Source organism: Oryctolagus cuniculus, chromosome 11 (genome assembly GCF_964237555.1).
Source record: "Oryctolagus cuniculus chromosome 11, mOryCun1.1, whole genome shotgun sequence".
NCBI classification, from domain to species: domain Eukaryota; kingdom Metazoa; phylum Chordata; class Mammalia; order Lagomorpha; family Leporidae; genus Oryctolagus; species Oryctolagus cuniculus.
Genome location: NC_091442.1, coordinates 29,661,028 through 29,688,335, shown reverse-complemented (window position 1 = coordinate 29,688,335; position 27,308 = coordinate 29,661,028). Strand labels below are relative to the sequence as shown.

Genomic DNA, 27,308 nt, shown 5'->3' with positions numbered 1-27,308 from the left:
ATTTCCTCAATAGTATATTTATTTCTTCTGTTAATTTCCTGTTTGTTGTGGAGTGTGTACCCCTATCTAATGCATTGCTTGTCTTTTTATGTCAATTTGTTGACTTAAACATCATGTGAATGCATTCTCTAATTTTGATTATCTTTTCATTTCATTTCTGGTGTCTGTTATTTCAGAAGTTTTTCATTTTTGTGTACTTAATATTTTCCATCGGGCTTTATAGGCTTAATGACATATGTAGACAGACATCTATGTCCCGGGATTTGTAGAACTTTTACTCATATTTTATTCTGGTTCTTTAACTTGTTTCATTTTTAGATCTTCATGCCACCTTGAGTTTATGGCTATGCGTGAGTACGTAGTAAAGAATTTAACCTTGTCCCAAAAGCAGTCTGACCTTTGATCTTGGCTTCTGGGAAGTACTCCAGAAGCCTGTGAAATGTTATTCCTGAAAGAAGTATCTTGGTTTGCCTGGGAGCCATGGGTCACACTGCATGGTCTAATAGTATGATTTATGGGTGAGGCTGCCCATATCTTGGAGCAGAAACCAGAAAGACCAATCACATAGTTTCAGGTGGGGGCTTTGGGTAATGGCATCTGGGTGGACGTAGAGATTGACAACAATCACATGGGCAGTCAGCCAATCATTTATGACTTTATAATGAAGCCCCAATAAAAACTCAAGTCTTGAGTGAACTTCCATGGCTGGCAATATTCTGTGTGCCTATTATGTCTGGTTACACACCAACGCTGGGAAATCAATGTTCCTGACTCCACTGGGAGAGGACAACAGAAGCCATAGGCTTGGCACCTCCCCGGATCCCACAAAATGATCTTCCTCCCTTGGCTCATTTTAATTTATTTCTTTGTACTGGGATAAACCCTAGCAATCATGAGCATAACAACTTCCAGTGAGCTCTGTGAGTCCTTTTTGCAAATTACCAAAAATGAATGTGCTTTGGGGAACCCAGTAAACTTAAAATTGCTGTCAGAAGTGAGAGTCATCTGGTGCAGACTGTTCCTCTAACTCTTAAACTCTTGCAGTAAGACGAGGTAAGAATCCAACATGTTTTCCATTCCGTGTTGTTAACTCCTCTTTCCACGGACCCAGAAAGACAACAATCATGTACTGAACGTAGAGCTGCTTAGGAAGAAAAGGTGGATCTGTTTAAACACGACAGGGAACTGCTTAAGGAAGTTTGTGACTAGGTTGAGATTGGCAAGCTGTGACTTTGGGGCCAGGCTGGTCTGGGGGAATGAATAAGGAGCCAAGAGCACTATGTTCATACCTGTGTCTCCCTCAAGCGCTGTCCCCATAGCCATCACCATAGGGTGCATGTCCCCCCGCCTGGCCACCAGCTGTCACACAGATGCATCCTTGGACAGGTCACTGATTGGACTCCTTTGGAAGGCACTGTGGAACCATCCCAACATGGGGATCCATTACCGAGGCTTTGTCTCATAGCTCCAAGTCAGCTTCCCAGTCCAGTCTCCCATTCCTGACTGTGTCCCCTCATTGGCAGCTGGGAATGATCTCTGTAGCATCCCATCCATCAGCATCTTCACACAGGGTTCCTCTCTTTCTGGGATACACAGGATCAGGAATCCTAGAATTCACTTTAGACAGTGGCCAGATTTTTTTTCCTGCAATTCCATCATTTTGTTTTGATTCTTAATCAAAAACACCATGCATATTTGCACAACATTGTCATGGCGCTGGAGGGTCACTTTGCACAGAGAAGAAAGTCATGGGAGAGAACAACTTTTCTGACCCCTCCTGTTTGAGTTCTGAAAGGCCTTGCCTAGCGTCTCTGCTGCTTGCTCTTCCTCCCTCCCTCTCCTCTCCTTCCGACTGTGGGGACAACACACTGATGCAGCCACCTCCTCTTTCCTCAAAAGGCCGGCTCATTTTCTGCCACTAAAAGGCACATTCCAATGAGGGCAGACTCCAGAAATCTAGCAATCTCCTCATGCAACTTCCTTTTCCCAACCACCTTGGCCCGTAGGCACTTGCAGGCTCAGTTCCAAGTTCTCTCATGCTGAGATTTCCCCCACAGTCTGGCTGCCTCCAAAATGACAAGTGTTCCATCAACCCTGCATCCCTGAGTCCCTGCCACAGGGAAGGCGACCACAGCCCAACACGCCAAGCTGCTTAACTGGACACAGGAAACACTGGTGAACACGACAGAGCGAGATACGATTTCATAGAGGAAGCTGGCGACCTGCAGAGTCCAACGTGGGAGATGGTGGACACAGGTGGCTGTTAAATTTTAAATTAATTGGATTTAAAAAAAATAGCCATCTCTTTCCTCAATTGCACTAGCTACATTTCAAGTACTCAATAGTCACATGTGGCCACTGGCTACCACATTGTGCAGGTGAACATTTCTATTGTCATAGAAAGCTCCACTGGACCATGCTCTTCTACTATCAGCCATTCTCAGCTTGCCTGGAGACCTGAGCTCCACTCTCCTGAGTTGTATCAGGGGCTCCCTTTTGTCACTCACACTGTCCCTATGATTTTGTCTTTTCTATGGCTGTGAGGATCGTTTTCACGGATGTGTCCCAAGTCATATATTTTGACAGAGAATTTCAGTTGCAAATCCCTGTTGGAGTTTACATCATTGATTCTCAGTAGATAGCCTCGAATGAGAGCAAGTGCCGTCAGTTGCAAGAGTGGAAAACCCAGTAGATGTCAATGAAGGTACATGTGAACGTGTGATGGAAAAGTCCAGATGTTCTTTTTCAAGAAACACATTTCTTTTCCTATTTAGTACGTTGCCGTCTGAATGGGGAGGAGGCTTAGAAGACCAACATTCCGGCAGCAAATCTGGTTCTTAGCAGAGGCCCCGGACATGTGTTTATGGGTGGCAACAGCGGGTTGTCTCCATTGCCAGCCTCGCTTCCCCGGCGTTCCTGATTCCGCACCCTGCCCTTCCTTGCAGGCCACTGATAGCGTGGTGACATTTTTATTTCGCTGCCCAGTGGTTCCCAGACCTTCTCCTTCTTGGGTTTCCTCCCATGGGGTGTGAGTGGTGATGTTTCACAGCTTCTGCAGCAGGAGCAGGAAGCTTGCGGCCTCCCTCTGCCTCTTCTCGTACAGTAACTGTTGCATTGCTGCCTTTCACTCGCTTTCTGGCTTCTCACCTTTGCGGTGTTACCAGCCCCTCTTGGAAATGCATCCAAGTAGTCGTAACAATTGCCCAGGAATTTTGCAAGAAGCAAAATCAGTGCATCTGGAGACAAGTGAGGTCTTGCAGCACACATTCGCTCAGCGGCTAATGCTGATCCCCCAGCCAGGGGAATCCAACTGTGGCCTTGCCTGGTGAGGATCTGCCGTCCAAACTGGCAGAGAAACGCGAGTCATCACCTCCTGGAAATGGCTGGACTGGATGTCCACACACTGCCCCTGGAATGGCATGTTCATGGGTGCTGCAGGGACCGCCGGGTGCAGTCTGACGGAGGCGGCTGGGAGGGCGGAGAGAGCCAGAGACTAGACCCTGTCTGAGCGCTGATTTTTCTGCAGAATGAACCTAGGAATGCCGTCACCTCTCGCAGCCTTGGGAGCGTGGAGCTCCTGAGGTTGGGAATGGCTGCTCCGGCCACATTGTGGCCTTGCGATGCTGATACAAGGTACACATACACTCACGCTTCTCTGGTTATGGATGACATTTGCTGGGTACTGGTTGCCCGACGGCTCTGAAGAGCACCCGGGAGGACCACACCTGGCAGAACATTTCTCCTCCAACTGTTCATTTCCTGGTCACTGGCTGAACCCAGCTCTGCTTCCTTATGCCCACACAGGTAGAGTTACTCAAATAGCTACGCATCCTTCTTTACCTCTGGTTGGAGAACAAGGGCTCGTCTGAACTTTTGGAGCCTGGGGACATTTCTCCAGTGATAATGAGATTCTTGGGTGACCCAATTCTGCACCTCTCACCCCAGCTACAGTTTTTTCCACCTTACTGTTCAGTCTCCCTCACTAAATGAGTGGAATCTGTTGTCCGCCATTTGGAGCTGGGCCCACCCGTGTGACTTGCTTTGGCCAAAAGAATGTTGCATAAGTGATGGGGTGGCAGGTCTGAGCCCAGACCTCAAGAAGGCCGTCACTCGAGTCGTCCAAGGCAAGGCCAGCCTTCCCCAGCTGACAGCCAGCCAGCCCCAGCCTCACGGGTGAACCCTGCCAAGATCAGCAGAGCTGACCCCAGCTGACCCCAAAAGCTCAAGCCAGGAATGCTTGCTGTGGAATGCCCCGGAGGGTCTGTGGTTGTTGGCTGTGCAGCATCATCGTGGCGACGGATAACTGATAACCCCTTGCAGAATGCGGGGTGGACTCTTTTGTTAGCACTGGGGGTAAATGGAGAGGCTTTCTCTCTGGGGAGAAGCAAGACCTGGGGAGCTATCCGGAAGAGGTGTGGGTTCTAACTCCCTGGTCTCTCTTGCTACTCTAGGTCGCTTATTTTAAAACATTTATTTAGGCAGATCAGTTAACATGCAGTTTGGGATTCTCATATCCCATACTGCAGTACCTGGGTTTGAGTCCTGGTTCCACAACTCATCCCAGCTTCCTGCTAATGTACACCCCGGGAAGCAGCAGATGGCGGGTCAAGTAGTTGAGTTCCTACCACCTACTTGGGTTATCAGGATTGAGCTCTGGTCTCTGGGCTTCAGCCTGACCCCCACCCCAACCCCCACCTCTGCTACTGGGGGCATTTGGGAAGTAAACCAGCAGGCAGGAGATCAGCCTCTCTCTCTCTGAAAAAAAAAAATCTAAAAATGAAGTAAAATAAAACTTTGTTTGAGAGGCAGAGAGAGAGAGAGCTCCTACTTACTGTTTCACTCCTCAAGTGCCTGAACAGCCAGAGCTGGGCTGGGGCTGACGCCTGAAGCTGGGAACACAGCCAGCTCCCCTGTGTGTGTGGCAGACACCCAACTACTTGAGCCATTACCTGCTTCCTCCCGGGGTCTGCACTGGCAGGAAGCTGGAATTGGAGACTGAAGCTGGTGGTTGGACCCAGGTTCTCCAACATGGAATGTGGGTGTCTTAACTGGTATCTTAACTTCCAGGCCAAATGTCTGTTCCCAAATGAATATTATTAGGAGCAGCAGTACTGTTTTGTTCATGCTAATAAACACTGTGCTAATCATTAAGTCCCCATTTTACTGAAAACTGAGGTTGAGAGAGGGCTCTGGTTTGAGTGTGCCCTCTAAAATGTGTATTTTTTTGTATTTTGGACCTTAACTCCTCAGTGTGGCAGTGTCCGGAGGTCAGGCCTAGAGGGAGGTGGATCTGTGGGTGGATGAATGCAGGAGCTGCCCCTCCCCTCTCTTCTGTGCCTACCCATTGCCCTTCTTTCCACTGTGATTTGGACAGATACCCCATAGGTATCTGTTCTAAGGGCAGAAATCAGACTAAGAGGGGTGACATGGCTTTTCTAAAGTCAGAAAATAGGGGTCGGCACTGTGGCTTAGTGGGTAAAGCCGCCGCCTGCAGTGCCTGCATCTTATATGAGTGCCGGTTCAAGTCCCAGCTTCTCCACTTCTGATCCAGCTCTCTGCTATGGCCTGGAAAAGCAGTTGAAGAGGGCCCAAGTCCTTGGGCCCTGCAGCCACGTGGAGACCTGGAAGAAGCTCCTGGGTTCTGGCTTTGGATAGGCACAGCTTCCTATTATGGCCATCTGGGGAGTGAACCAAAGGATGGAAGAACTCTCTGTCTCTTTCTCTCTCTGTAACTCTGCCTTTCAAATAATAAATAAATCTTCAAAAAAATAAATAAAATCAGAAAACAGTCAATAGCTTTTTAAAAAAAGATTTTATTTACTTATTTAACAGGTAGAGTTATAGACAGTGAGAGAGAGACAGAGAAAGGTCCTCCCTCCGCTGGTTCACTCCCCAAATGGCCGCAACAGCTGGAGCTGCGCCGATCCGAAGCCAGGAGCCAGGTGCCTCTTCCTGGTCTCCCACACAGGTGCAGGGGCCCAAGCACTTGGGCCACCTTCCACTGCCCTCCCAGGCCACAGCAGAGAGCTGGACTGGAAGAGGAGCAACCGGGATGAGAAACGGCACCCATTTGGGATGCCGGCACCGCAGGCGGAGGATTAACCAAGTGAGCCACGGTGACACCCACTTCTACTCTTCTCCAAACCCTATGCTATTATTAATCTGTTCAACACATCAATTAAATTCACCTTCCCAAGACAATATTTGGTCAGCATTTCCAAATTTCAAAGACATAAAGAATCAGAGGCTGTCTTTGATTCCTTGGGCTTAGTAAATGGTAGTGGCTCCCAGGTACAGAGGAAAGCAAGAGTTCTGGTTTGAGGCAGTTGATGTCTTGCATATGGGTTATTCCCAACAGATCATTAAAAAATATTCCTCCGTGCAGCAGCTCATTCAATGCTAAGCTTGTTCTAATCAGTAATAATCATCTTGATTTGTTTTTTAGTTTCATAAAGCAATAAAAAGAAATCTATTCCCATTTGAAAGGCATTCTTCAGGTTTGGAAAAATAGTTCATGTGTGAACTAAGAATTACATTTATTAAACAAAATATTACATCTCAAAGTTTGTATACTGTTTTTGCAGTTTTCAAATTTAAGCACAAACTCGATTCCCAGAGTTTACATAAACGACAAGTTGAAATCACTTCTTTTGGTACAGTTCTCTTTAGAGGCATCTGCTACCATTGTTACTTCAGACCTACTGTTTAAAGGTTGAAAGATGTAGAATCACAGGTGTGGGAGGCCAGTGCTGGAAGTGAGCTGGAATGATCTGGAACAGTTAGGAAGTGACCTTTGACTTTGGAAATAAATGTGGGAGCTGAAGCCACATGTGTGTCGGGGCTGACTCGGCAACTGGGAGTGCTTCAGGCTACTTATAATGTAGCAGGCTAGGTTTATGAAGAATAAATACCAAAAACAGATGAATATGATGCTTAGGTATATACATTACTAAAACTCAACAGTAGTCATCATAATTGTTTAGAAAGTAGCCCAACAAAAGATTATGGGGGAGAGAATTTTATCACAGGCAATGTTCAGAATTGCTGGCACATGTGATAATGAAAAGCTCAATTTTAGTCCCCATTTGAAACACACAACACTCTCCTTACTGCTTTAACCTAGGCCGAGGGCTCCTCCCACTCACCCTTGGTACCCCACTGTTTTTCCCGTCCCTGATTTGGTTCAGGGGCTTACCCTAGGAAGTAGCGATACTATTGGGAAACTTTAGAAGTTTCTACTTTAATGGAAAAACAGCTCCGTTTGGAGGAGTTCTGCTTTATGAGGGTGAAGTGGCTCACCTCTTTACAGGGAACTGTGTTCAGGGAAAACAGCTGCTTTTGCAAACTTGAGTCTGGCTGGGCCAACATCAACAGGAGCTGGCCTTGTAAAGCAAGGGCAAGGCAGGCTCAAGGGGAGGGAGTCCTGCAGGCCATCCCGGGCTCCTGGAGACCACAGGCAGATGATGGACTGGGGCTCTTGGTCAACCCACTTTTTTTTTTTTTTTTTTTTTTTTTTTTAACAGGCAGAGTGGACAGTGAGAGAGGGAGAGACAGAGAGAAAGGTCTTCCTTTGCCGTTGGTTCACTCCCCAATGGCTGCGCTGATCCGAAGCCAGGAGCCAGGTGCTTCTCCTGGTTTCCCATGCGGGCCCAGGGCCCAAGCACTTGCGCCATCCTCCATTGCACTCCCAGGCCACAGCAGAGAGCTGGATTGAAAGAGGAGCAACAGGGACAGAATCTGGTGCCCCGACCAGGACTAGAACCTGGGGTGCTGGCGCCGCAGGCAGAGGATTAGCCTAGTGAGCTGCGGCACCGGTCTGTCAACCCACTCTTGAGCAGCCTGCCAGGCCTGAGCTGGACGGAGGGGCCGGGCCGTGGGTAAGGAAGCAGTTTGGGTCTGGCCTCAGCTGTCACACACTCCTCTAGCCTGCCAGTGAGGATGGCGAGGAATAATTCTACAATTCAGAACAAACTGTGGAGAGGGACAGCTTGTGAAAATTAACATGAAATTTGGAAAGGTTGGAACTTTATTGTTCTCAGCTATAAACTGCTCTTTTAAATGAGTGTTGGAAGACTGGGTGCCAAGGAGAGGCCTTGCCAGCTGTACTTTAATGAATGAGAAAGGATAATTTGTGATTATAATTCAGAGTTGTATTCAATTAGGTCCTGAGTGTTTAAAAGAGAATTTTCTTTACCGTGTCAGTTTTCTGATGATAAAGATAATAAAATCTTTATAGAAATCACAGGGAAATATTGAAAAATGGTAATCACCCACACCTTTAAAATTAGCCACGATTAATATTATACGGTACATTGATTTTTAATTTTGTTCTTTTTTCACTTCATAGTATGCTTAAACATGTTCCTCTGCATTAGTCATTCGGCTGAAACAGTTTTAATAGACACATATCATTTCACTGTGTGCATTTCCTGTCATTTATTCACCCTGTCTCTCATCCCTGGACTTTAATATCTCCCATTTTTGATATAACAAACAGCGTTGCGATGATCCTCCTAGCAGCTAACTCTATGTCTCTGATGCTTCCCTACCACAGAAGCCAAAGCGTGGCGTGGTCGGGAAAGGGCCCAGGCATTTTAAGCCTGGGGTGTGTATGGCCAGGTTGCTTCTGCAACAGGTACTCAGCTACTTGTCTTCCCCGAGGTGTGAGAGGGCTGTCTCCCTGCTCCCTCCCCATTGTAGGGGAACAAAATGCCAACGTTTTACTGTGATTGTGTTTATGAGGACTGCCAGATAGTAAATGCTCTATCGGGACTTTATCCCTTGTTCCTGGCATGGAGCTTCCAAACCCCTCGGGATTTCCCCAGAGGAGTGTTCTTGTCATGCTAATGAGGCGACTGGGAGGGGGGATGCCTAGGTAATAGTAGAATAGAGATTGATAGGAAGGAGGGAAAGGAGGGAGGGAGGGAGGGAGAAGGAAGACTGGAACCTTGCACCAACTGGGGGAGAGAGAGACAGGGAGAAGAGGAAAGAGGAGAGAGTGGGGGAAAGGGAGCAGTTTTAGGCCATCCGGGCCTCTAGAGACTGGGTTCAGCGATGCACTCTTTACTCAGTCTCCCGGACTTAATGAAACCCTAGTAAAAACCCTAGGCCCTGAGTGTCATGGGCACCTCCTCGCTGGCGATCTCACGGATGTGCCGGAGGGTGAGGCACCCTGGCTGTACGGGCAGTTCCCTCCCAGCCTTGCCCAGTGTGTCTCTGCATTTGGCTGCTCCTGACCTGCGTCCTCTGATAAATCTAACCCCAAGTCCGTGCAGCACTCTGCTGAGTCCTGTGAGAGGATTACGGGAACGGTTGACTCCATGGTCGGTTAGTGGGAAGGGCAGTTGGCTGGTGGCCCCTGAAACGCGCCGGCATCTGGGCATCCGAGGGCAGTCTTGCAGAGGACGGTCTGAAACCTGTGCCGGCTGATGCTAACTGCAAGTGGTCGGTATCAGAATTTTAGGGGCGCACCCTCAATTGTGGGTGAAATGGAGTAAGGGTCTGTGATAAATGAGTTGCTCTCAAGGTTACGTTCAACAGTTATTGCACTCTAAGTTATTGACAGGAAAGGGGCTCAGAGCTAGAAATCCCGCTGGGAGCAAAACTGAAGAGAGCTCTCACCAGTGGGGGTGATATCGGAAATGACCCCCTAAAATACGTATGAAAATGTGGCTCCCTTAAGGTTCCTCAGAAGTTGAGTCTGGGGTGCCACATATGCTACCGGAATTTGGGGTGCCATATGATATCACCATATGCTTATTAATAAGTTCCTAATATTAATAAGCCCGAGAGGGTTCCTGCCTACTATTTAGAGAATTCTAAGTACTGGCATAAATAAACGAGGCAGCATGGTACATTTTAGGCTTTTATTTAGTGAGAAAGATGTGTAGGAGAGTGAGAGCTTTATCTAAGAGAGAGGGGTAATTCTGAGTTCATACCAAGCACCAGGAACCAGCCACGTGGAGGAGCATCTAGGCCTGGAAGCCTAGGGCAGGTGGACAGAAGGCCACGCACCATGGGGGCACAGGGCTACAGCCAGCCCCCTCCTCAAAAGAGGCAAGGGCAAAGAAGACGGGCGGAAGGCTTTTAACCCACTCTCAAAGGGGCGTGGTTAATTAACCTGATTGGCCGTTGGGCACTCAGGTGTGGCCAGGTAGAGGCATGAGGTCACATAGGGGCGTGGCAAAGATGTAGTCTTCCAGCTCACAAACCTAATTGATTTTAACCTGTATGCCCGCCTGCTTCAGGGGGTAAACCTGGGGCTGAGCAGAGACATTCATCCGAGAAACACTCATCTTGTCAAACTGCACAAGGAGGAGCTGCGTAGTGCTGTGAGATCTTTTACTAGGAAGCTGTGATTTGCAGAAATCAGGAAGGCTTCCTTGAGGAAGTGGCTGAGCTGAGCTCTGAAAGAACTCACTAGAAGAGGGGTGACCGGGCAGGGGAGGAAGTGTCCAGGCAGAGGGGGCAGCCCAGGTGGAAGCCTGAAGTGCTTCGCTCCAGGGGGTGTTACCGGGAGGGTGGTAAGTGCAGAGCTAGTAGGCTAGTGCAGAAGGGGCATTGCATTTGGGGTGAGTTAAAGTATTGACAGGGCAAAGTTTCTGGCTGTCTTAAGGAATTAAAATAAAGAAAACAGCAATGAGGGAAAGAGTTAGAAGTCAATGGAACAGAGCACGCGACCAGCTATTAAGACGATGCTGAAGGATGACAGGTGCAGAGAAAAAGAAGAGTAAACCCTCAACGTTCAAAGATTTCCCACGGCAGCTGCTGGAGGTTAGAAACCTACCCTCTCTTCAGGACGTCTTCCAAGTGGTTATTAGCAAGACAGAGGACACACCTGTACGTGCAGGGAAAGCGATGGTGTTGACGGGCAAACGCAAGGACTCTCCAGGACCCTTCCTCCTCTCCGTGGGGATTCCCCAACCCAAGCCCCAGGGAGTTGGTTTACCCGCCCTCCTCCTGCTTCCGCCTTGCGACGCGATGTTGGAATCATGACCACTGGTCTGCAGAAGGAAGACCGCATTTCCCCCTCCGCCGTCGAAAGCGCTGGAAACTTACTAGAGAACTTTAAAAACCGGGAAATGAAACCAAGTGTTTAACTTAAAAGAAATCAGGGTTACTCAGCGCTCTCGGAACCAGATCCTTGTTCTGCCGCTTGGAGCCCAGGAACCCCCAACAGAAGGGAACAATGAGCCTTCCCTGAGCCCTGCAGACAGGAAGGAAAGAAGGAACCCAGGTGAGGCGGAGGCTGTCAGGATGACCCGGGAGGAGGGGCACTGCGAGGGAATAGCGATGGATTCTGAATGTGGAAACACACGGTCTGCTGAACCCACCGTCAGGTCACCTCTTTATAAAATAAAAGCAGGAGGTAGAAATTTCCAGCAATGTTTTATAATACACGAGTCTGCCTGTACATTCAAGACCCTCGGTGGATGCCTGAAACAGTGCCCAGTACAAACCCTACTTTTACCATATTTTCCCCGTACATGCCTATGATGTGAAACTTCTAAATCAGGCACAGAATGATAGTAACAACGGGAGCTAACATTAAGAAATACGGGGCTGGTGTTGCAGCCCAGTGAGTTAAGCTGGGCTTACGTGACACCAGGATCCCAGTGTTGGTTTGAGTCCCAGCTGCTCTGTTTCTGACCAAGCTCCCTGCTAATGTGCCTGAGAAAGCGGTGGAAAACAGCCCAAGTGTTTGGGCCCGTGCCACCCACACGGGAGACTTAGGTGGAATTCTGGGCTCCTGGTTTCAGCCGCAGCTGTTGCAGCCATTTGGGGAGTGAACTAACAGAAGATCTCTCTCTCTCTCTCTTTCTCTCTCTCTCTGCCTTTCACATTTAAAAAAAATTAACTGAGACCCAAAGGAGTGTGACTGCGTGTTCTGCCTATTTTCTCCGGGAGGCACAAGTGTGGAAACACAGCTCTCCTGTACATGCTAACCCAAGGCCAAGGTCGGTAAAGATAACACAATGAGGATACGACAGTTCCAAGGAGCTTCCAGGCCTGAGCTGATCCCAGAAGAGGCTACAGGACCAGAGACTGTGCCTCTGTGGCCATCTAAGACTTCAGAAAAAGGCAGGGCCCGGGCGTTATTGGCATGAATAAGCGTCAGTTAAAGCTCCAGGCTAAGATCTCCGGTACAGGTCACAGACACACGGCTGGTAGGTTTTTGGTTCCTCCTTCCGCAGACTGAGGATCAGAGGAGGGAGCTGGAATGCTCAGGGCCACACAGTGCTGCCTAAGTGGTAACACTTGAACTTGACCCAAGGAGGCAGGTCAAAGGGAGCTCTGTAAACACACATAGCAAGTCCCGGCAGGAAGTAGACACTGGGAGGGCTGGGCTCCTGGGTAAACGTTCCAGGAAAGCCCAGCAGCTGGACGTCTGGGAGTGATGACATGGTAGTGTTTTGCTTCTTTTGCTTTTGCTTGTTTGTTTTGCTTTTTTTGTTTACCTAGTAGTATTCAAATAACAGTATGTGTTAATCAAGTGCTCCATTGGGAGTCAGCTAAATACAGAGCCAGCAGGGGGTAAAAAGAACCGGCCAGGGAACACAGGGGAGTCTTTGAAAACCTTATGGAAAAGTGGAATTTAAAGACATTTATTTTGGTGCATAGAAAGATCTGGAGCTCATTCACAGCTTTTTCCTGAGGCATATTCTCCATCAACTTGTTGAAGCCCCCACGGAGCAGGGCCCCTGGTTTCACCTTCCACCTGCTTCTGCATGAGCCGCAGCCCAGCCGCTGGCGGTACAGGGACCAGAACCTTCGCCCCCGCCCAGGTGTCCTGAGAAGTGCTGTTGCAGGCCCCTTCCCAGACCTGCTCTTGAGCGAAGCTCTGGATGATTCTTGTGCACATCAAGGTTCTGGAAGCCTTGCGCAAGGGGACACAGGCAGAAGAAAAGGCAGAATGTAAAATCTCAGAAGAACCAGCTAGCTATGTTTAGGAAAAAATAAGATGGAATAATCTCCCCCCGCCCACCTGGAAAAAATATAAGGCAATTTAACAGTTAGCTCAGGGGGATAATTTTTTTCCTGGAAAAACTAAATGCAGATTCTGTTCATCTGAAACAGAATAAAGAAGATGGAGACCTTTGAGTTGTCACATTCTGTGGCACAAGATTGGAACAAGTTACATAATAATCATCTCAACGCTCCTTTATTCGGGACGGCTTCAGGTCGATGCCCCCGCTTTGTGACATCCCAAACCCTAGGACACCCATGCTGTCACAGGAGGTCACCCCCGGAGGTGAACAGAATTCACCAGGGCAGTCAGAGTGATCGCTGAAACACACCGCGAGGGAGCAGCAGGCCTGCAGGCCAGTGGCCGGCTGACAACTCTGCGCCGTGGATTATGGTCCGGGAGGTCTGTGTCCGAGGGGCTTCCTTACTGCCAGGCGTCCAACTGACCTCCACACATGTCATTAAAATTATCACATGTCCGCCATACCTTATGAGGGGGGCAGGGAGCTGGAGGGCTGGGGGCAGAGGACGGGACGCAGCATCCGGCCCACGTCAGGGAAACTGAGGGAAGACCCTGGAACGGGAGGGGATTAGGAAGTTGAGTCTAGCTGGGATCTTCAGCATCTGTGCCGTCCTTTTGCCCTGTCATTTGAATTTGGGGTATCCCTAAAACAGCTAATCCCTAAATATCCCTAAATAAAGGATAATCTTGTTGACTAGGAGGTATTTATCTCTTTTCTTTTTTTTTAACTTTTATTTAGTAAATATAAATTTCCAAAGTACAGTTTATGGATTATAATGGCCCCCCCCATAACTTCCCTCCCACTCGCACCCCTCCCATCTCCCGCTCCCTCTCCCATTCCATTCACATCAAGATTCATTTTCAATTATCTTTATATACAGAAGATCGATTTAGTATATATTAAGTAAAGATTTCATCAGTTTGCACCCACACAGATACACAAAGTGTAAAATACTGTTTCAGTACTAGTTATAGCATTACTTCACATTGGACAACACATTAAGGACAGATCCCACATGAGAAGTAAGTACACAATGACTCCTGTTGTTGACTTAACAATTTGACACTCTTGTTTATGGCGTCAGTAATCTCGCTAGGCTCTAGTCATGAGTTGCCAAGGCTATGGAAGTCTTTTGAGTTCGCCGACTTGGATCTTATTCAGACAGGGTCATAGCCAAAGTGGAAGTTCTCTCCTCCCTTCAGAGAAAGGTACCTCCTTTTTTGATGGCCCCATTCTTTCCACTGTTCTCTCACTAGCAGAGATCTTTCATTTAGGTGTTTGTGTTGTTGTTGTTGTTGTTTTTTGCCACAGTGTCTTCGCTTTCCATGCCTAAAATACTCTCATGGGCTCTTCAGCCAGATCCGAATGCCTCAAGAGCTGATTCTGAGACCAGAGTGCTACTTAGGACATCTACCATTCTAAAGCCTGCTGTGTATCCATCCCGCTTCCCATGTTGGATCATTCTCTCCCTTTTTTATTCTATCAATTAGTATTAGCAGACACTAGTCTTGTTTGTGTGATCCCTTTAACTCTTAGACCTATCAGTGTGATCAATTGTGAACTGAAATTGATCACTTGGACTAGTGAGATGGCATTGGTACATGCAACCTTGATGGGATTGTATTGGAATCCCCCGGCACGTTTCTAACTCTACCATTTGGGGCAAGTCCGATTGAGCATGTCCCAAATATTACATCTCCTCCCTCTCTTATTCCCACTCTTATTTTTAACAGGGATCACTTTTCAGTTAAATTTAAACACCTAAGAATAATTGTGTGTTAATTATAGAGGTCTATGGCCATACCACCCTGAACGCGCCCGATCTCGTCTCTTTTCTTTTTTAAAAGGTAAATAGTGTTTTTTTTTTTTTTAAGAAATTAAGACAGGGAAAAAATGTAAAATAGGAAATGAAAATCACTTCAAATCCCAGAGACAGAGTTAATGATACATGATACATGGCCATTACACACATGTGCCTGAATGTACACTCACACATATGCACACGACTCATGTGCACACAGGCAGAATTGGTAGAATATGTCCACAGGTGGTTGAAGCGGGAGTCAGAAGAGTAATTGGGGCAAAGATCATCACACCATCAGGGCAGCAATGCAGTCCCAGGTCTCTGCATGCTGGGGGCTCCGGGGTGCTGGCTGTGCAGCTCAGTCCAAGTCCAAGGGCTCAGAACCAGGGAAACCAAGGGTGCAGCTCTGAGCTCGACGCCGAATGCCTAAGTGCCAGCAAAGGAGCCAGGTGTAAGTGCTGTGTGCAAAGGCGCCAGCTGACGTCCAAGGCAGGAGCTGGACGTGTCCCAGCTGGCCGAGCAAGACACCAACTCCCTGTCCGCAAGTAGCGTCTTCAGACCCCCACAAGGAGGCTGGGCCTTCCCACCCAGCTCACTCAGATGCATGCGCTAATCTCCTTGGAGACTTCCTCACAGACACACTCAAAATAACACTTTTCCTGGTTTCTAGGCATTCCTTAATCTAGTCAATCTGACACCTAAAATTAACCAGCACACCTGGCCTCACGTGAGTGTCTCCAATGCCGTGCTTACTGTGTGTGGCATTGCTTTCCTACACTCAGCAGGTGGCTAGGTAAGAGCATCCCTTTCTAGGGCCGGCGCTGTGGAGTCCTGGGCTGAGCCTCCACCCACTATGGGCACTGGTTCATGTCCCAGCCGCTCCTCTTCCCAACCAGCTCCCTGCTAATGGCCTGGGAAAGCAGTAGAAGATGGCCCAAGTGCTTGGGCCCCTGCACCCGCGTGAGAGACCCAGAAGAAGCTCCTGGCTCCTGGCAGCTGGGCTCTTGAGGCCAACTGGGGAGTGAACCAGCAGATGGAAGATCTTTCTGTCTGTCTCCCCCTTTGTTTGTAACTCTGCCTTTCTTTCTCTCTCTTTTTTTTTTTTTTGACAGGCAGAGTGGATAGTGAGAGAGAGAGAGACAGAGAGAAAGGTCTTCCTTTGCCGTTGGTTCACCCTCCAATGGCTGCCGCGGCCAGCGCACCACACTGATCTGATGGCAGGAGCCAGGTGCTTCTCCTGGTCTCCCATGGGGTGCAGGGCCCAAGGACTTGGGCCATCCTCCACTGCACTCCCTGGCCACAGCAGAGAGCTGGCCTGGAAGAGGGGCAACCGGGACAGAATCCGACCCCCCGACCGGGACTAGAACCCGGTGTGATGGCGCCGCAAGGCGGAGGATTAGCCTAGTGAGCTGTGGCACCGGCCAACTCTGCCTTTCAAATAAATAAATAAAAATCTTTTTTAAAAAGTGGTCCCTTTCTACATGAGGGTTAGGAGAAGCAGGCTTGGATAATTAGTACTCGTCTCTAAAAATCTGTAAAGCCTTTTAAGAGAATGTAAATGCTGAAATACCAACATTCATCCTCTAAAATTCACCTAGAACAAGGCACATTTCTATAGTTACAAAAAAATTATCTGCGAAGTCCATTCACCTTCCTTTAACTCAGTCTCTGGCCATTTCCCACACCTCCCGCTCAGTTTTACTGAAGAATAACTGACAAAAATCGATCATATTTGTCATGTCCAGTTGATGCGGGCATACGTTGTGAAATTCTGCCTTAACCTGTCCATCTCCTGGTATGTTGTCTTCGTGTGACTGCGTCGGAACACTGAAGAGGGACTGTCCCACCACGTGCTTAGAGTTGTTAGCCACAGCCACCAGGCTGCACACAACATCCCAGGCACCAGCTCATATTACAGCTGACAGTTTGTCCCTTTTGATCAACATCTTCCCCTTCCCCCTCCCGTCAGAGTTCTGCTCTCTGTTTCTGAGTGGGACTTTTTCAGCTTCCATATACAAGGGAGCCCAGGCAGTATTTGTCTTTGATGCGTCTCAGTTAGTGCAACGCCTTCGAGGTTCACCTGTGCTGCTGCACATGGCAGGCTTTCCTTCTGCGGTTGCTGACTACCACCCTCATGGGCATGTCTGGGTGCCTGGTGGGGGAGGGGAGCACATCCTCTTTATCCAGTAATCCGCCAGGAGACGGGAGAGCGAGAGCGGTTTCCTCGCCTTGGCTACCGCCAGTAATGCGGTAATGAACGTGGGAGGACTGGTGCGAGTCTCTCTTTGCGATACTAATTGCAATTCTTTCGAATATGCATCCAGAAAAGGGACTGCTGATCCCCCAGTAGCTCTATTTTTAACTTTTTGAGGAACTTCCATACTGTGTTCTCCAGTGACAATACCAATTTACATTCCCACCAACCCGGTACAGATGTTCCCTTTTCTTCTTAGCTCTTACCTTTCTGACAGTCGCCTGCCTAGCAGGTGTGAGATGATAGCTCATTTGCATGTCTTTGGAGAAATGTCTATTCAAGTCCTTTGCCCGTTTTTTTTGCCATTGAGCTGTATAAATCCCTTAGATATTTTGGATATTAACCTCTATTGGATATGTGGGTGGTAAACGCTTTCTACCATTTCATGGGATATCTTTTGTACTCATTTCTTTGGCTACATAGGAGCTTTTTAGTTTTATGTAGTCTCACTTTCATTTTTGCTTTTATTATCTATCCTTTAGGGTCCTATCAAAATGTCATTGCCAAGACAAATGTCAAGAAACTTTTCTTCCTATGTTTAGTGTAAGAATTATACAGTTTTGGGGTGTTATACTGAACTCTGTAGTCCATTTTGAGTGGATTTTTGTGAGTGATATAAGATAGGGGTCTAACTTCTCCCCTGTTGCATGTTTGTATCCAGGTTTCCCAACACCTGCCCTTTCCCCCTGTGTATTCTTGGTCTTTGTCAAACACCAGCTGACTGTGGATGTATAGGTTTTAAGTCTGTTCCATTGGTCTGTACCTGTTTTCATGCCAGTACCACATTGTTTTGATTACTGTAGCTTTGTAACATGATTTGGAGTCACAAAGCTGTTTTCCACTTTGTTCTTCTGTCTCAAGACTGCTTGGACTCTTTGGAGTCTTTTGTGATTCTATGTGCATTTTAGGATTGTTTTTCCTACTTCTGTGAAAATCGCCTTTGGAAACTTGACAGGGATTGCACTGAATGTGTGTATTACTTGGGGTAGTATGGACATTTTAATAACCTCAACTCTTCCAATCCGTGAACACAGCATCCAACCCTGAGAAAAACAGGCCTTGAGGGGGAAGAGCATGGGCGTGACCCCGCCAGCACAGCCTCAGGGACTGTCCTCTCCAATCTGGTCCCCTTGGCCACCCCCTGAACAGGGGAGGGGCAAAGGCGTTAGTGGGGTTGAAAACGGAGATGACCCCCTAAAATCTACACAAAATTCTTTAAAGTTCCCCAGAAGCGCCATCTGGGGTGCCACATATGCTACTGGAATTTGGGGTGCCATACAATTTCACCATATGCTTATTAGTAAATCCCCTATATTAATAAGCCCAAGAGGGTTTCTGTCTAATATTTAGAGAAGAATTCTAAATACCGGCACAGATAAACGAGGCAGCATGGTACATTTTAAGCCTTTATTTAGTGAGAAAGATGCATAGGAGAGTGAGAGCTTTATTTAAGAGAGAGAGGTGAATCTGGGTTCATACCGAGCACCAGGAACCAGCCACGTAGAGGAGCATCTAGGCCAGGAAGTCTAGGGTGCATGGCCTGAAGGCCACACGCCCTGGGGGCACAGGGCTATAGAAAGCCCCCTGCTGGCAAGAGGCCAGGGAAAAGAGAAGGCCCAGGACACGCCCAGTCCCAGGCTTTTAACCTACTTCCAAAGGGGAGTGGTTAATTAACCTGATTGGCTGGTGGGCACCCAGGTGTGGCCAGGTAGGGCGTGAGGTCACACAAGGGCGTGGTGAAGGCGTGGTCTTCCAGCTCACAAACCTAATCTATTTTTTTTAGAATGTTTTATTTTTTTTTATATTTTATTTTATTTAATGAACATAAATTTCCAAAGTACAGCTTATGGATTACAATAGCTTCCCCCCCATAACTTCCCTCCCACCTACAACACTCCCCTCTCCCACTCCCTCTCCCCTTCCATTCACATCAAGATTAATTTTCAATTATCTTTATATACAGAAGATCAATTTAGCATATATTAAGTAAAGATTTCAACAGTTTGCACCCACACAGAAACACAAAGTGTAAAATACTATTTGAGTACTAGTTATAGCATTAATTAAACACCTAAGAGTAATTGTGTATTAATTACAGAGTTCAACCAATAGTTTTAAGTAGAACATAAAAAATACTAAAAGGGTAAAGTATTAAGTTCTTTTTTTTCTTTTTTTTTTGTTTGTTATATAGTTTTTTTTTTATTTAATAAATGTGAATTTACAAAGTGCAACTTTGTATTGTTGTGGCTTCCCCCCCACCAACCTCCCTCCCTCCCATGGCCCTTCCCTCTCCCACTCACTCTCCCATTCCCCCCTTCATTTTCAATTACCTTCATATACTGAAGATCAACTTAGTATATACTAAGCAAGGATTTCAACAGGCTGCACTCACACAACCGCACAAGGTATAGGGTATTGTTCGACTAGTAGTGTTGTTTTTTAAGTTTCATAGTAGAACACATTAAGGACAGAGATCCTACGTGGGGAGCATGTACCCAGTGACTCCCGTTGTTGATTTAACAATTGGCACTCTTATTTATGACGTCAGCCATCACCCGAGACTCTTGCTATGAGCTGTTTAGGCTATGGAAGCCCCTTGAGTTCACCGACTCTGAACTTGTTTAGTCAAGGCCGTATCACAGTGGAGGTTCCTTCCTCCCTTCAGGATGGCCCTGAGCGGGCACACACCAGGGTGAAAAACGACCCCACTCAAGCTGACCTCGTCCATGGGGTGCAGCTGGGCACTCTGCCCTGCAGTGTAAAAGCAGCCACTGGACAGAGCCTGCCCTGGCGGAGATGCCTGCGGAGACCCTGGACTCCGGCGGAGCAGCAGCAGCCTTGCGCGGGCCGCAGCTTCTTGCCCTGGGCTGGCCTGAGGGCCTTGGCACGCAGAGCCCCCACCTTGGGCTCGTCTCTCCTGGCGCTTGCTGTCTTTTCCCTTCTCGGGCCTCCATGGCTGTGATTCTGACACTTGCCCCAGCATTGGGTTGAGCTTGGGTTGAGCTTGGCCTCAGTGCCCTGGCTCTGGCCGTCGCAGGCTTGGGTTTCCCCGGGCTCTGAGAGGTTCCAGCAGCCTCAGCGTTTCAGGCTACGTGTCTCTGGGTGACGGCTCTGACATCCCCCGCCTTCACTCCTTTTTCTGTTAAAAAACTGACGCAAGTGCACTGCATCAGGGAAGGCGTGGCGCCAAGGCAGGAGAAGGAAACAGAGGCAGTTTCCCTAGCACCGGCGTAGGGAAGACAGACACCCGGTTCCTTCCTGCATGTGGACGAGGAGGTGGCCTCCCGGGCCTGCTCATCAGAGAATGCCACTGGGCCGGGAACGAATGCTACCTTTGGTGCCATTTTGCTATGCTGTGGGAACTGGGCTTGAGGGGCTCCTGTAGGAAAACTTCTGTTTTGCTTCTTGTAGAATTCTTGGTCACATTCCCAGATTCTTTAAAAACCTCTAACCCAAAGGCAAGCGCACCCAGGCTCGGAGCGGATTCTAACCTGTGGAGACACATGAGTCACCGGCTCCCACACGAGACCAGAGAGAGAGAATATGGCTCAAATCGGCCTCTTCTGAGGCAAAGACTGACCAAGTTGAACATCGCAGCCAAGGTATCTGCAAGTGCAGGCCGACTCGCGCTGTTCACTGACAGAGGAGAAACTTGGCGAAGCAGCCTGGTTTTTTCCCCCACAACAGGAAAAAGGTAGAAAAGCACAAGAAATGCGCCTCAGCACCTTCACTCCCCGCCTCAAAGCGGATCTGCCCAGGACCATGCACTTGACACAGCCGTGAGGGAGGGCGCGAGAGGAAGAGAGCAATGATTTCCCCAGGTGCAAGCAGGAGTCAGAGGTGAAATGTAATTTGAGTCAGCTTTATGTCCACCAAATTGATCGATCTGGAGAGAGAACTGTGCAAATCGGCCACTGGCTTGGGGCTTCCAGATACAAGCGGCGCTTGGCCTATGAGGCGCAGACTCCTGGCCGTGAATTCTGTCCAGAACCCAGCCAGCCAGCCACCTGGACCTTTGGGCGCCATTGCTGAGGGGTGGGCCAGGTCATAGCCTGAATTCAGAACACCTTTGGGTGAAGAATGGCCATGTTGTTAGCAGAAAATGGCAATTTTGAGCCCCCTACAACTGAACTGACAAGACATCTGGGTGTGCTATGGCCAAAATGACAACCACATGGGGCGGGCGCTGTGACACAGTAGGTTAATCCTCAGCCTGCGGCACCGGCATCCCATATAGGTGCCGGTTCTAGTCCCGGCTGATCCTCTTCTGATCCAGCTCTCTGCTATGGCCTGGGAAAGCAGTGGAGTATGGCTCAAGTCCTTGGGCCCCTGCACCCACATGGGAGACCGGAGGAAGCTCCTGAATCCTGGCTTCGGATCGGCACAGCTTTGGCCATTGAGGCCATTTGGGGAGTGAACCAGCAGATGGAAGACCTCTCTGTCTCTCCTTCTCACTGTCTGTAACTCTAACTCTCAAACAAATAAATAAAAACTCAAAGAAAAAATGACAACCACAGCTATATCCTTTCTGTGTTGGTTTCTTCACTGACACTGTGTGTCTGTTCTCCTTCTCTCCTTCTCAAATAAAATGCATAAATGAAGGTTTTAAAAGAGAACACACAGAGCCCAGTGTTGTGGTGCAGCGGGTTAAGTTGCTGCATACAACATCGGCATCCTGTATGGGTGCTGACTCGCGTCCCTGCTGTTTCAGCTCCCTTCTGATTCAGCTCCCCGCTAATGAGTCTGGGAAAGCAGCAGAAGGAGGCCCAAGTCCTCAGGCCCCTGCGTCCATGTGGGAGACCCGGATGAAGCTCCTGGCTCCTGGTTTTGGCCTGGCCCAGCCCCAGCTGCCGCTGTCATGTGGTGAGTGAACCAATGGATGGAAGATGGATCTCTCTCTCCATCCCTCTGTAACTCTGCCTTTCAAATAAATAAATCTTTAAAAAAGTAAATATTTTGAGAGAGAGAGAGAGAGAACACTGAGCCAGGTCTCCCTATTTTACCATGTAAGGATGTAGTGATACGCCAAGCTCTGTGAACCAGAGAGCAAATCTGCCGGGCCCCTGATCTTGGACTTCCAGCCTCTGAACCATGGGAATTAAGTTCTCTTCCTTATGAGCTATGGTGATTTGTTGCACGCATATTTTGTGACAGCAATCCAAGTCATCTCAGACAGATGCCCACCTTGCTTTCCTCACCACAGTATTAGATCACATGACAAGAGAACGGAACCTTACGCTACGCTACACGGTGGAATAACAGGAACGAGGGAAATACAGTGCAAGTTACCACTCCATGAACATAAGAGGGGCAAATGCTCAGTAGTCACTAGCGCAGGGTAGGCTGGGCCCCTCACAGGCAGGCCCCAGAGGTGGAGGAGGGAGCTGCAGCCGTGAGCATCTCCCCAAGGGGCCATCTGCAGTGGGCACTGTGCAGGGCGCAGTTCCTGGGGGTGGTGAAGCTGTCCTGGAACTTGCTCCATCCCTGGGAGGTTGAGGTCTCAGCGTGGCTTTACAAGCACAGGCTGTTTAGGCTGGGTTCACTGTTTCTCTGACAATTACCTTGAAAACCTAGTAGGCTTCTCTCTCTCTCTCTCTCTCTCTCTCTCTCTTTTTTTTTTTTTGACAGGCAGAGTTAGACAGTGAGAGAGAGAGAGAGAAAGACAGAGAGAAAGGTCTTCCTTCCGTTGGTTCACTCCCCAAATGGCCACTACGGCCGGCACGCTGTGGCTGGTGCAGAAGTCAGGTGCTTCCTCCTGGTCTCCCATGCGGGTGCAGGCGCCCAAGCACTTGGGCCATCCTCCACTGCCTTCCCGGGCCACAGCAGAGAGCTGGACTGGAAGAGGAGCAACTGGGACAGAACCGGTGCCCCAACTGGGACCAGAGGGACCAGAACCCGGTGTGCCTGCATCGCAGGCAGGGGATTAGCCTAGTGAGCCACGGTGCCAGCCAGTAGGCTTCTCTTGTATTTGCTTCCGCTTGGTTCCATGTGCCAGAAACAATGCTCTCCAATGTCTCTCTCAAGCGTGCTCTATTTCTTGGCTTCCCCGTCCCTACCTTACTCTTCTTCAGTGTCATGTATCTAGAGCCAGACCAGACGAATCGACAGGTATGGGGAGGCACCTTTCTTGCCTGATCTTTGCTAAAGGCCTGAGCCTCTTTGTTTTACTAAAATTCCTTAATGACACATTGCTCTTCAAAGCCTTTTTTGGGGGTTTATCTAAACATTTAGGGTTTAGGAGTCATCGGTCGTTCCAACACCTCAAGATCTTCAGTCTCTGAATTCCCCGTATTCCCTTTGCTCTAGGCTGATAAACCACACAAAGTTTCTAGAGTTCATCTTGCTTGTATTACAGGAATACCTTGCTAACCCCAGCAACAGCCAACACAGACTACCACTATTCCAACATCTCCTGTAGAGCCACTGACCCAGCGTGCCTGTGATCTGCCCTGAAGTTACGGCAGGCTGCTTTGTAACAAATGTTTTGCCTCCTCCTGTAAGCCTCCTTCTTCCCTCCTGCCCCGTGGGCTACTCCACTACTGCCGCCTGGTGAGCCCTAATTAATGCTGAACGATTTTAGTCTTTTGAATATGGACGTATCCAATTTCTTTTACAATTTTTGAGCCTAATTAAGCCATGGTAGACTGTGGCAACAAAAAGACTCAAACGTAATTGCTCAGCACTTAGACATTGGCTCTCATTCTCAGAATAATCAAGGGAGATTCCATGCTAGCAAGAAAGTGCGTTTCTGCTTCACGTAGTCACTCTAGATACCAATGATTCATAGGTGCCTTCCCAGTTTGCCTGCAGGAATGGGACCCCCCACCCCCACATCCCATTAGCTGGAAGGACAAAGGTGGCCATGTGTGGTAGGATTTATGGGCCAGGATTAAAAGCAGTGCACATTCTTCAACTTGCTGTCCATTTCCTGGAACTCAGTCACATGGCCACAACCAGCTACAAGGTAGCCTGGGAAATGTAGTCTAGCTGGGCACCAAGAGCAGGAAGAACAGCATCTGCACAGTGCCTCTTTCTGAGATACCTCATCCTTACATGGGAGGCAGTGCTGGCTTCAGGAGTCTAAGGGGGGCTGGCGCCACGGCTTACTAGGCTAATCCTCCACCTAGCGGCGCCAGCACACCGGGTTCTAGTCCTGGTTTGGGCGTCGGATTCTGCCCCGGTTGTCCCTCTTCCAGGCCAGCTCTCTGCTGTGGCCAGGGAGTGCAGTGGAGGATGGCCCAAGTGCTTGGGCCCTGCACCCCGTGGGAGACCTGGAGAAGCACCTGGCTCTTGCCTTCGGATCAGCGCGGAGCGCCAGCCACAGCGCGCCGGCCGTGGCGGCCATTGGAGGGTGAACCAATGGCAAAAGGAAGACCTTTCTCTCTGTCTCTCTCTCTCTCACTATCCACTCTGCCTGTCAAATAAATAAATAAAGGAGTCTAAGGGGAGAAGAAAGTTGGACACAGTGGTGTAGGGCAGCATATAGAAATGTCAACGCACGGCTGAGACACCCCAGGGGCAGCAGAGTAACCAGGTAAAATACACTTGAACAGAGACACAGTCTCCCCAGGCAATATGTTACTAACTTTTCCTTTGCTTTATCCTATTCCTTTTTGAAAAACGATGTTCCACCATCACAAATAGCCTCCGGAAATACATTGATATGAATCCAGGCCTACCTATACCTATCAAATTCCTTTCTTCCATTGTTCAAAAATTAACATTGAGGAAGAATGTGTCAGCCTTTCGCACGAGAGCTTTGACAATATTGTGGTGTCTGAGCTATTTCCAGGTATTTTGTCTACAGTCAAAACTGTGAGCCAGAAAAAATGAGCTGCTGCTTTTGAAGCATGGCCATGTACACTTGCCCCACATCTAGGCCAGCTTGGGCCATGTCTCTTAATAAAGGGGCTTGTGGTAGAATCCAATCGTGTTGGCCGGCGCTGCGGCTCACTAGGCTAATCCTCCACCTAGGGGCGCCGGCACACCGGGTTCTAGTCCCGGTCGGGGCGCTGGATTCTGTCCCGGTTGCCCCTCTTCCAGCCAGCTCTCTGCTGTGGCCCGGGAGTGCAGTGGAGGATGGCCCAGGTGCTTGGACCCTGCACCACATAGGAGACCAGGATAAGCGCCTGGCTCCTGCATTCAGATAGGTGCGGTGCGCCGGCGGCAGCGCTCCGGCTGTGGTGGCCATTGGAGGGTGAACCAACGGCAAAGGAAGACCTTTCTCTCTGTCTCTCTCTCTCTCACTGTCCACTCTGCCTGTAAAAAAAAAAAAATCCAATTGTGCAAGGAGCCATTTTCAGCGTGAATTGTGGGGAGTGTGTGCATCCTAGGAAGGATCTGGGGGATGCAGGGATGGAGAGCAGTCTGCCACTGGCTTTCTGCCACAGGAGGAGGCGGCTCTACCCTCAGAAGCCTGTGAGGAACTAGAAGGACCAAGTGATGGTAGGGCGGAGGCTTCTGGGAAGAAAATCTCAGTATTTAAATGGCAGGTGGACAGGCATTTGATTATTTGATCCAGTTTCTGTATCTGAATGATAAGGAGAAACTCTTTTTTTATGAGTTTCTCTTTTAATTTTTTGTTATTTTTTTAAAGATTATTTATTTATTTACTTTAGAGGTAGAGTTACAGACAGAGAGAGGGAGAGACACAGAGAGAGGTCTTCCATCTACTGGTTCATTCTCAAATGGCTGGAGCTGGGCCAGGCTGAAGCCAGGAGCCAGGAGCTTCCTCTGGGTCTCCCACATGGGTGCAGGGGCCCAAGCATTTGAGCCATCTTCCACTGCCTTCCTAGGCCATAGCAGAGAGCTGGATCGGAAGAGGAGCAGCCAGGACATGAACCGGTGCCCTTGAGGGATGCCGTCACCCCAGAGGGAGGCTTAGTCCACCATGCCACAGCACTGGCCCCAAGGAGAAACTTTTGTAACAAGCAAAGTCCGATGCAGAAGGTGGGTATTATTTCATTCTTTTGATTACAAAACAAGTCTTTCACCAAGACTGCTCTCGCTTCTTCTAGGGCCACATTAGCACAAAAACTGAAAGATATTGGCTTCCTTCCAAGAACAAAAAGAGGTGTGTGTGTGTGTGTATGTGAGTAATTCTAAATCCTGTGAAATTCTTGTTTGTCTTTTTTGCTCAAGGTCATGCAGGAGTATTGATGATTTTCAACACTTTTTTTTTAAGGTCAAATTGAAGAGTGCAATTATGCAACCTTAGTCTTACACTATATCTCTTTGTCTAAATATGTGTCCTGTGTGTGTGTGTGTGTGTGTAAGAAATAATGGTTCTGGGGTCAGTGTTATGGAACAACGGGTTAAGCCACTCTGTACAAGGTCAGCCAGCATCCATATGGGCACCAGTTCAAGTCCTGCCTGCTCTACTTCCAATCCAGCTTCCTACTAATGTGGCTGAAAAAGCAGTGGACGATGGCTCAAGTACTTGAACCTCTGCCACCCACTTGGGAGATCTGGATGAAGCTCCTGGCTTTGGCCCAGCCTAGCCTCACTGTGTGGCCATTTGAGGAGTGGGCCAGCAGATGGATGATCTCTCTCTCTCTCTCTCTCTCTTTCTCTCTCTCCCCCTCTGCCTTTAGAATAAATAATCTTAAGTGAAAAAAGAAATAATTGTCCTGAAAAAAAAAGGAGACGGAACCGATCAGTATTCAAAGAGATGTGATGGCTTATGTTAGTAATGTTGTTATCGGTGATATTAGTATTAATGCAATCATCACTATGTGTTGCGATCAGTGTGAGTGTTTGTATTGGACAGTAGGAGTAAATTACCTCCAAGGAGCCTAACAAAGATTTCAAGATTTTATGATTGTTTATTCATATTAAATTACCTTTATCCTGATCAGCTCATGCTCAAAGCACTTTCTTTACATTTATATCATTCATTCTCACTTCTACTCACATTCAAAAGAAGAGACAACACTTTGGGGGGGGGGCAGCCCCTGCACAGGCCTGGGCTGGAAGTGAGTCTGCGATGGCAGGGGGACTCCCTGGGACTTGTTTTCTGCAGTCATAGAGAGCTTTGGTTAGGATCAGGACTGGAGAGCAACCCAGCAGGGCCCCACATGGACCTTCCTTGGGATCTGCATTGAAAATTTGAAGATGGTTCAGTCAACATAGGAATCCATATTAGAGGGTAAGATTTTCATTCATGTCAAAACTGGGGTGAGGCATGGGCGCGCTCAGAAACCTTCAGGCTTCTAGCACTTGAACGAACCTTCACGTGCTCCTTATGAACGTCCACTAAGGT

General features: G+C 48.5%; 1 long non-coding RNA gene across 3 annotated transcripts in view; it reads left to right on the top strand.

The window, feature by feature from the left end:
* LOC103348223 (uncharacterized) overlaps positions 1-27,308 on the top strand; it is a 51,139-nt gene that overhangs the window by 2,741 nt on the left and 21,090 nt on the right. The window contains exon 3 of one of the 3 annotated variants that reach the window (XR_011379982.1): positions 319-14,870. The exons of the other annotated variants lie outside the window; for them this stretch is intronic. This is a non-coding gene — a long non-coding RNA (uncharacterized lncRNA). Of the gene's footprint in view, positions 1-318; positions 14,871-27,308 lie in introns of those variants that run through there. 3 annotated transcript variants of the gene reach the window in all.